We start from the raw sequence: 6,201 nt of genomic DNA, 5'->3' as shown, positions 1-6,201 counted from the left end.
ATAACATGTTCTCTCTGTCCATCTGTAAGCAAAGCAGTTTCCCAGAAAAAGAATTAGCCTCCTCTGCATTCCATGTTTCAAGACCAGAACAAAATGTCGTGTTCTGGTATAAAACCAGCATGCATGGGGCTTTGCTGGAAGGTTTCAGATTTATTGTTGCTGTAAATAAAATATTTATCTCAAAGACATTCTTCTGACAATTTTCAGGTCTGCTCTTTTGTTCTAGAAAATGTGTTCTCTATGTTTTGTTCAAAAACTGCTGATTCTGAGATGAGCATCAAGAAAGTTCTGCTTACAGCCAGCCCTTCTGTCCTGATTTCTCCTCCGCGACGTCCCCCAGCCAACTGTGAAACAGGCTTAAATATAACAAGAATTCGTTGGGTGCTTAAATAAAGCAGCTAATTAATAGCATAAACATAGTGAGACACCAGCAAGACCTACACTGTAGGTGATTAATACATATTCTAGAGTTCATTGATTTATTTTCTTACTAGGATATGGTGTTTGAAAGTTTTCTCTTCAATAACTTGGGCAAATAAATAGTTATTTTTCCATGACACCAACCCTTGCTCTATCATTTGTGCTCATCGTTTTCTCACTCCAGCAGAAAAGTGAAAATGGAAGTAGCACTTCAAGCCAAGAAAACAAACAAAAGCACTCTGAGCATGGTGATCTGAATAAAAGCATTTCTGTGCAGCCTCACTGTTTGTTGCAAAAACAAGAAAACAGGCACATCCAATCTGCCTTTCATTTGCAGCTGCTCCCAAAGGAATTACATGCACAGGAAGAACCCAAAAGGAGCAGAAGTATGACTTAAGAATAAATCACAGAATGAAATTGAAGGGGAAAAAAAGCAGGCTCTAAAGTTCAAATGAAAATTACATCAGATGAAAATACAATTTCTAAGTGCCAGTAAATCACACTGCAATGCTGAGTTCCTACTTTGCCTTGGCTCATGTACTGTCTGCATTAAAAAAATGTTCATACTGCATGCTATGTGTCTATGACAAAATAGGGCAGGGTTACAGAGAATACTGATGGTTATGGTGCTTGGTTCATGAAAACACTGCTCTACTGAGTTGTATCTCTATTGCTGAAAATACAGAATTAGATTCTAGCTCGCATGCAGCAGTAGTGCCGTTGCTGTAGCTGCCATTAAGAAATAGTCCACTTTCAAGATCTGTTACTGATAATTTTTTTTGGCTTACTGACTTCAGCTCTAACAGTTCCTGTGAAGTTAAGCTGTAATGGACCTGTCTAACAGCACTTACCACATGCAACCCAACTAAATTTTGGGGTCACTGAGGTGGAAAATGCATAGAACTGCTTTAATATTCTACAGCTTGATTACAAGCTTGTAACTAGTTATACCACTTGTCTGACATATAGTGCAATTCCCTTCCACTACACGCAGTCAATGCAATGAAAAGGAGATTACATTTTCCTGTTCTAAATAGCTGTGTAACACTGTGGGAAAAGTTGGTTTGCAGGAAAAAAAAAATAAAATAAAATCAGAGCATGTCCACAACTACCTTCCCTCCACAACTTCATTAAATTCAACAGCAGCAGAAGCATTTAGAAATAAGCTGGATGAGAAACGAGTAGTATGAAGAGAGGTGTGCAAAGCACAAAACAGTGCTGTAAGTGCAAACTACATCATCAGTCAGCCCAACAAATTTACGCTCAGTGATCTCCTTGGATCACTTCCCCAGGACAGTTCCTACAGCACGGACTATTTTCTTCTAATTCGGCATCGCGAACATTCTGAGCATAAATTGATTTTAAGAGCCCTCTTCCTGAGATGGAAGGAAAACAAAAACACATACAACCAACCTTTTTTCTTTTACAAATGCGTTAAAGAGCATTAAGTTAAAATGATATGTTTTGAATGTTCTGTGCTAGATGATGTGGAAAAATAAAGCAAAGAAAATAACGAAAGTTGTACTGGGCACAGTCATGGGCAGCCAACCTCCAGGATTTACTAGCTGTAATCCTGATGTTATGCCACTAATCAACACCACCTAAGCTATCTGCAGTGCATCTTTCATGCATTTCCTATTCCAAGAGAGCACATCAGTTTGTTCCAAGCCACATCTAATAGGTTAGGCTGAAAAGGGAACCAGGGAGCATCAGGGATGCAGAGAGGTGATTTACTGGTGAGCAAGGCAGTCTGAAGGAAGGGAAACAAGAAATGAGTCAAGGACATTGAGAAAGAGAAAATAAAGAGTAAGGAGAGGGAAATAAAGTGTGTCCTCAATGGAAATAGATAGAATTTCAGGAAACGTGCTTGCATGTTGCTAAGGAAAGACCATGTCAGAGCAAAGCAATAAGACCTCAGGGCAGCTGCTTTTCTGGCCACAGCCTTTTCCCTAAGTCCCTCCCCAGCCTGGAGCAAGTCTCTCCAGAGCACGTGGGTAAAGCAAGTTTAAATGACACCTTGGCAGCAAGCTTGAAAAGCTAGGTATGAGCTCTCAATGCATCTTTTCCCCTGTTTTTTTCTGGACACTCTGCAGCCAAACCTCAAACTCGGGTTCACTGGCTAAGGCTTTTTGCATCAGTCACAGATCTATTGTTTTATAGTACACTATAAAATACTTCGTTTTATGGTACAGTATCTTGGATTGCTATTAAGTAGCCATGGCTATACCAAGTAGCAGAGCCTCTGAAAGCTCAGAAATTTGGCTTTCAGAATATGAAGTAAAATGTCAGCAAAAATTTTAATGTATGTAACACTTCTATCACATAAAAATTATTGAAAAAGGTCTGCTCCTGTAATACAGACTGATCTCTTTTGTGCCATCAGTTACAGTTTAAGGTTAAAAGCAGAACAGCTACTGGAGCTTTTTCCATTTTTATATTCATTTTCTATCACAGCCACATCAAAATATAGGATGCTTAGAGTTTACTCCAGCTTTAATTTTCCTCACAATTTCTTATCCTCCATACTAAATTAGAAGAGCAGATGCATCCTTGGGAAGGTTTCCAGGCTGATTTTGAAATGAGACATTCAGTACTTCCTACAATGATCTGAGCTTCCTGATCACTGATAATACCACGCAGAGTCAAAGAAGACCTTGTAGTAAATATCTCACGTGCAGATTTGAATGAAATGCTCAGAATGCAGATGGTTTCTGTGCCTCCCAGTGGACTCCTGCTGGAGATGTGAAGAGCTGATCCGAAAAGCTGATCTCTGTCATTGATGAACCCGCAGATCCCTCATTGCTTTATCCCTTGATGGAGTGCAATGATCTGTTTCCCTATGTGAGTAACTGCTATGTTTGTATTAATGTTCAAAGTTTACAGAAAGCCTTTCAAAAGAATAAATATATAAGTAAATGTGCCGTGACTAACATTGTTAAACCAGTATGTTCTTACCCAAAGTATCTTCTACAAAGACCTGCCTTTATCTCACTTTCATTTTACGGCATCTAAATAGCAAATCGCAGTAGTTCTTCTCCGCTTCCCTGGGCACTGCAACAAAAGAAAATATCAGCTTTTAGTGGAGGTCCAAAGTAACTGCCACAGAGTGTTTCAAGCATTCGCTTACTCATCTGCTCAGTTTAGTGTATGATAACTCCCACTAATTTGGAGGGGGCTTAATGAGCATAGAAAATGCATTAGAGAAAATTCAATTATAAAATGAAGCTGACCATGGTACATCTGACTAGGCAAAGTAAATTTAATCCTCTATGCGTAGGCAAACACGAGAGTCAGGCAGGGGTGCTTAATCCAGGGAGAGGGTGTAGGAAGGTGACAGAGTTGGTACAGTTCCTCTCATATACATCTGCATCACTGAAGTTTTAAAAGCTCATTTAAATTAGGTACATCCAGTAGTATTCTACAAACATGCTTCAAACTCTATTAAGTTCTGCTATATCTCACTAATGTGAAATAGACAATAGAGAAACTTTAATGCAAGCTGTAATTCACTCATTTTCTTTCAGCTCTGGAATTTATTCTAGCAGAGTGATTAACCAAGACAGTTTTCAATTCAGGCTTATAACTTCATATTCCCCTTAGTGTGGAGTCATTTTTTGTTGCTCTTTTTCCTGTTTTACAATCAAAATCGTTGAATAGTTTCATTTAGAATAAAAGATATATAAAAACCATCTTCCTCTGAATTATCATGTACAAAATGTGTGCTATTACTCTCAAAAGTACAGTTCATTATACAGTATCAAGCAATAGTACTGAACTACATAACCACCGCAGCCTTCAGCAGAGCCCTAAAGGGCAGAACTTGCAGCTCCACCACAACTGCTGAATAAAAAGGAGGGAAAAAAAAAGCTAAGAAAGAAAATGCTGCAGCTTCACTAGAAAAAGGAGGAAGGATTACTAGGCTTTTGTGCCCTTCATTTCTACCGAGAAAGTCCACATTAATATCCAGTAAGATGCTTCCAATACTAGGTTTTGGATACAGATATCAACTAGTGTAGCCAATGTGATGAAAAAGCAAGATAGCCTTTTCACACCTACAAAGGCTGATCTTGGTAACCTAACTATATTTTTCAATGGAAAAAAAAGTAATTTCTTTATGATATTCCCTCATTCCACAGTGCAAAAACAGCAAGAGCCTCAGACTTTGAAAATGTTTGGAAATTTAGATTAATCCCAAACCATATTATGCACTGGACATCAAGGCATATGGTGGTGGTGGGGTAGAAAAGTAGGTCAGGATGAAGACGGAGGTCCTAAAGTTATGAGTCATCCTTCACTCTCTAGTTTTTCATAGCTATCTCCATAATAAGAAATGACTAGCTTTAATTCCCACTTAAATTTCCTCTAAACAGGTATAATTGTGTGATAGGTTTTAGTTTAGGCAATAAAGATCAGAACTCTTTCTAGCTCTACGTGGATAATTTACTACCAAATACTTGAAAGTTCACTAAGCTGGAGTTTCTAAAACAAGATTTTATCAGGGAAAGAGCTGGCAGCTGCAGCTAGCACTGCATGAACTGCCTGCAATGCTTATTAGTGGTGGCAACCTACTATGGAGAAAGAAATTAATAGACTACAAGTCCCTCTTATCACAGTTAATATTTCTGCAGTGATTAAAATGAAACTTGTCCTGGAAGAAGGGGAGGGGTGATACAACATTAAGCTAACAGCATGGATGCACTCTGTTAAAGCGACAAGGAAGGTGAGCAGATCACAGGAGATGCCATGCTAACCTCTACCCAGATGCTGGCTGCTTTGCTCCTCATAGAAGTCAGAGGATGTGGTTTCCCACCCAGCTAACGATCTCAGTTCAGTGGCTCAAAGGTAAAATAATTGAGGCAAGCCTATTCACGTATAATATTATTAAGTTCTTTCTCCTGGAATGTCTCCAAAGATGCACTTCCATTGGAAATACCTCCCTGTGATCACATGAAAAAATCTGCCACCACTGTTTGTTCCCTGCAAGATGAAGAAAATAACAGAGACATTACAGCCACTTTTATTATTTATTAAAACCAACAGAAAGCAGTTTCTTTCCTGCATTTTATGTTTTCTTTCCAATTAATTGGGTTTACAAGATGGTTTTCCTTCGTGGCTCGTTTTCCATTTTTTTTTTTCATTTTGGTATGGAACATTTGAGTTTCAGGGTGTGAAGTGTTTCCCACATGTATGGGAGCTGCTGAATCACGGCGTGAACCCTTTGATTGATCATCTGAGGCGAGCAATGAGTCAGCCCTGGGAGCACAGGTGAAGGCAATTCTCCTGTGCTGCCGGAAAGGGTGGAGCCTGGCTGCACCTCTCCTAGACCCATTTAAGAGCTGACTGCCAGTGGGGAAGGATCTCTTCTGGAGATTCCTCCTTTGGAGCTTTGTAGTGAGCCCAGGACACAGATAAGCACTCTATCTATTCTCTTTTTGTTATTATAACCTGCTTAGTCAAACTCTCTGGTTTATTTCATAATTGTAATATCTTTATATTCATTGATTATACCACAAAAGCTCCTACCCAACAGAAATCAGTCTCCAGGAGGTACCTTCAAAAACTAGCATAATTCCCACTAAACCTTCCCCCAGAAGTGAGGGAGATAATGGTTCAGGAGATCTAAACAGCAGAGTTTATCTTACAGAGGGGCAATCTAATAAGAATAGCTGTATTTTCCCATTAATTCTTCTGTATGCATTCATTTGCTAAAGACTAAAGTTGTTAAGTTCCACAGTTCTTGAAGTGAAAGCATTTTAAAACTTGAATAAATCCAAAAAGGGA

The sequence above is a fragment of the Meleagris gallopavo genome, chromosome 15 (assembly GCF_000146605.3).
Source record: "Meleagris gallopavo isolate NT-WF06-2002-E0010 breed Aviagen turkey brand Nicholas breeding stock chromosome 15, Turkey_5.1, whole genome shotgun sequence".
In the NCBI taxonomy this organism is placed as follows: Eukaryota; Metazoa; Chordata; class Aves; order Galliformes; family Phasianidae; genus Meleagris; species Meleagris gallopavo.
Note: the sequence above shows the minus strand (reverse complement) of the source record.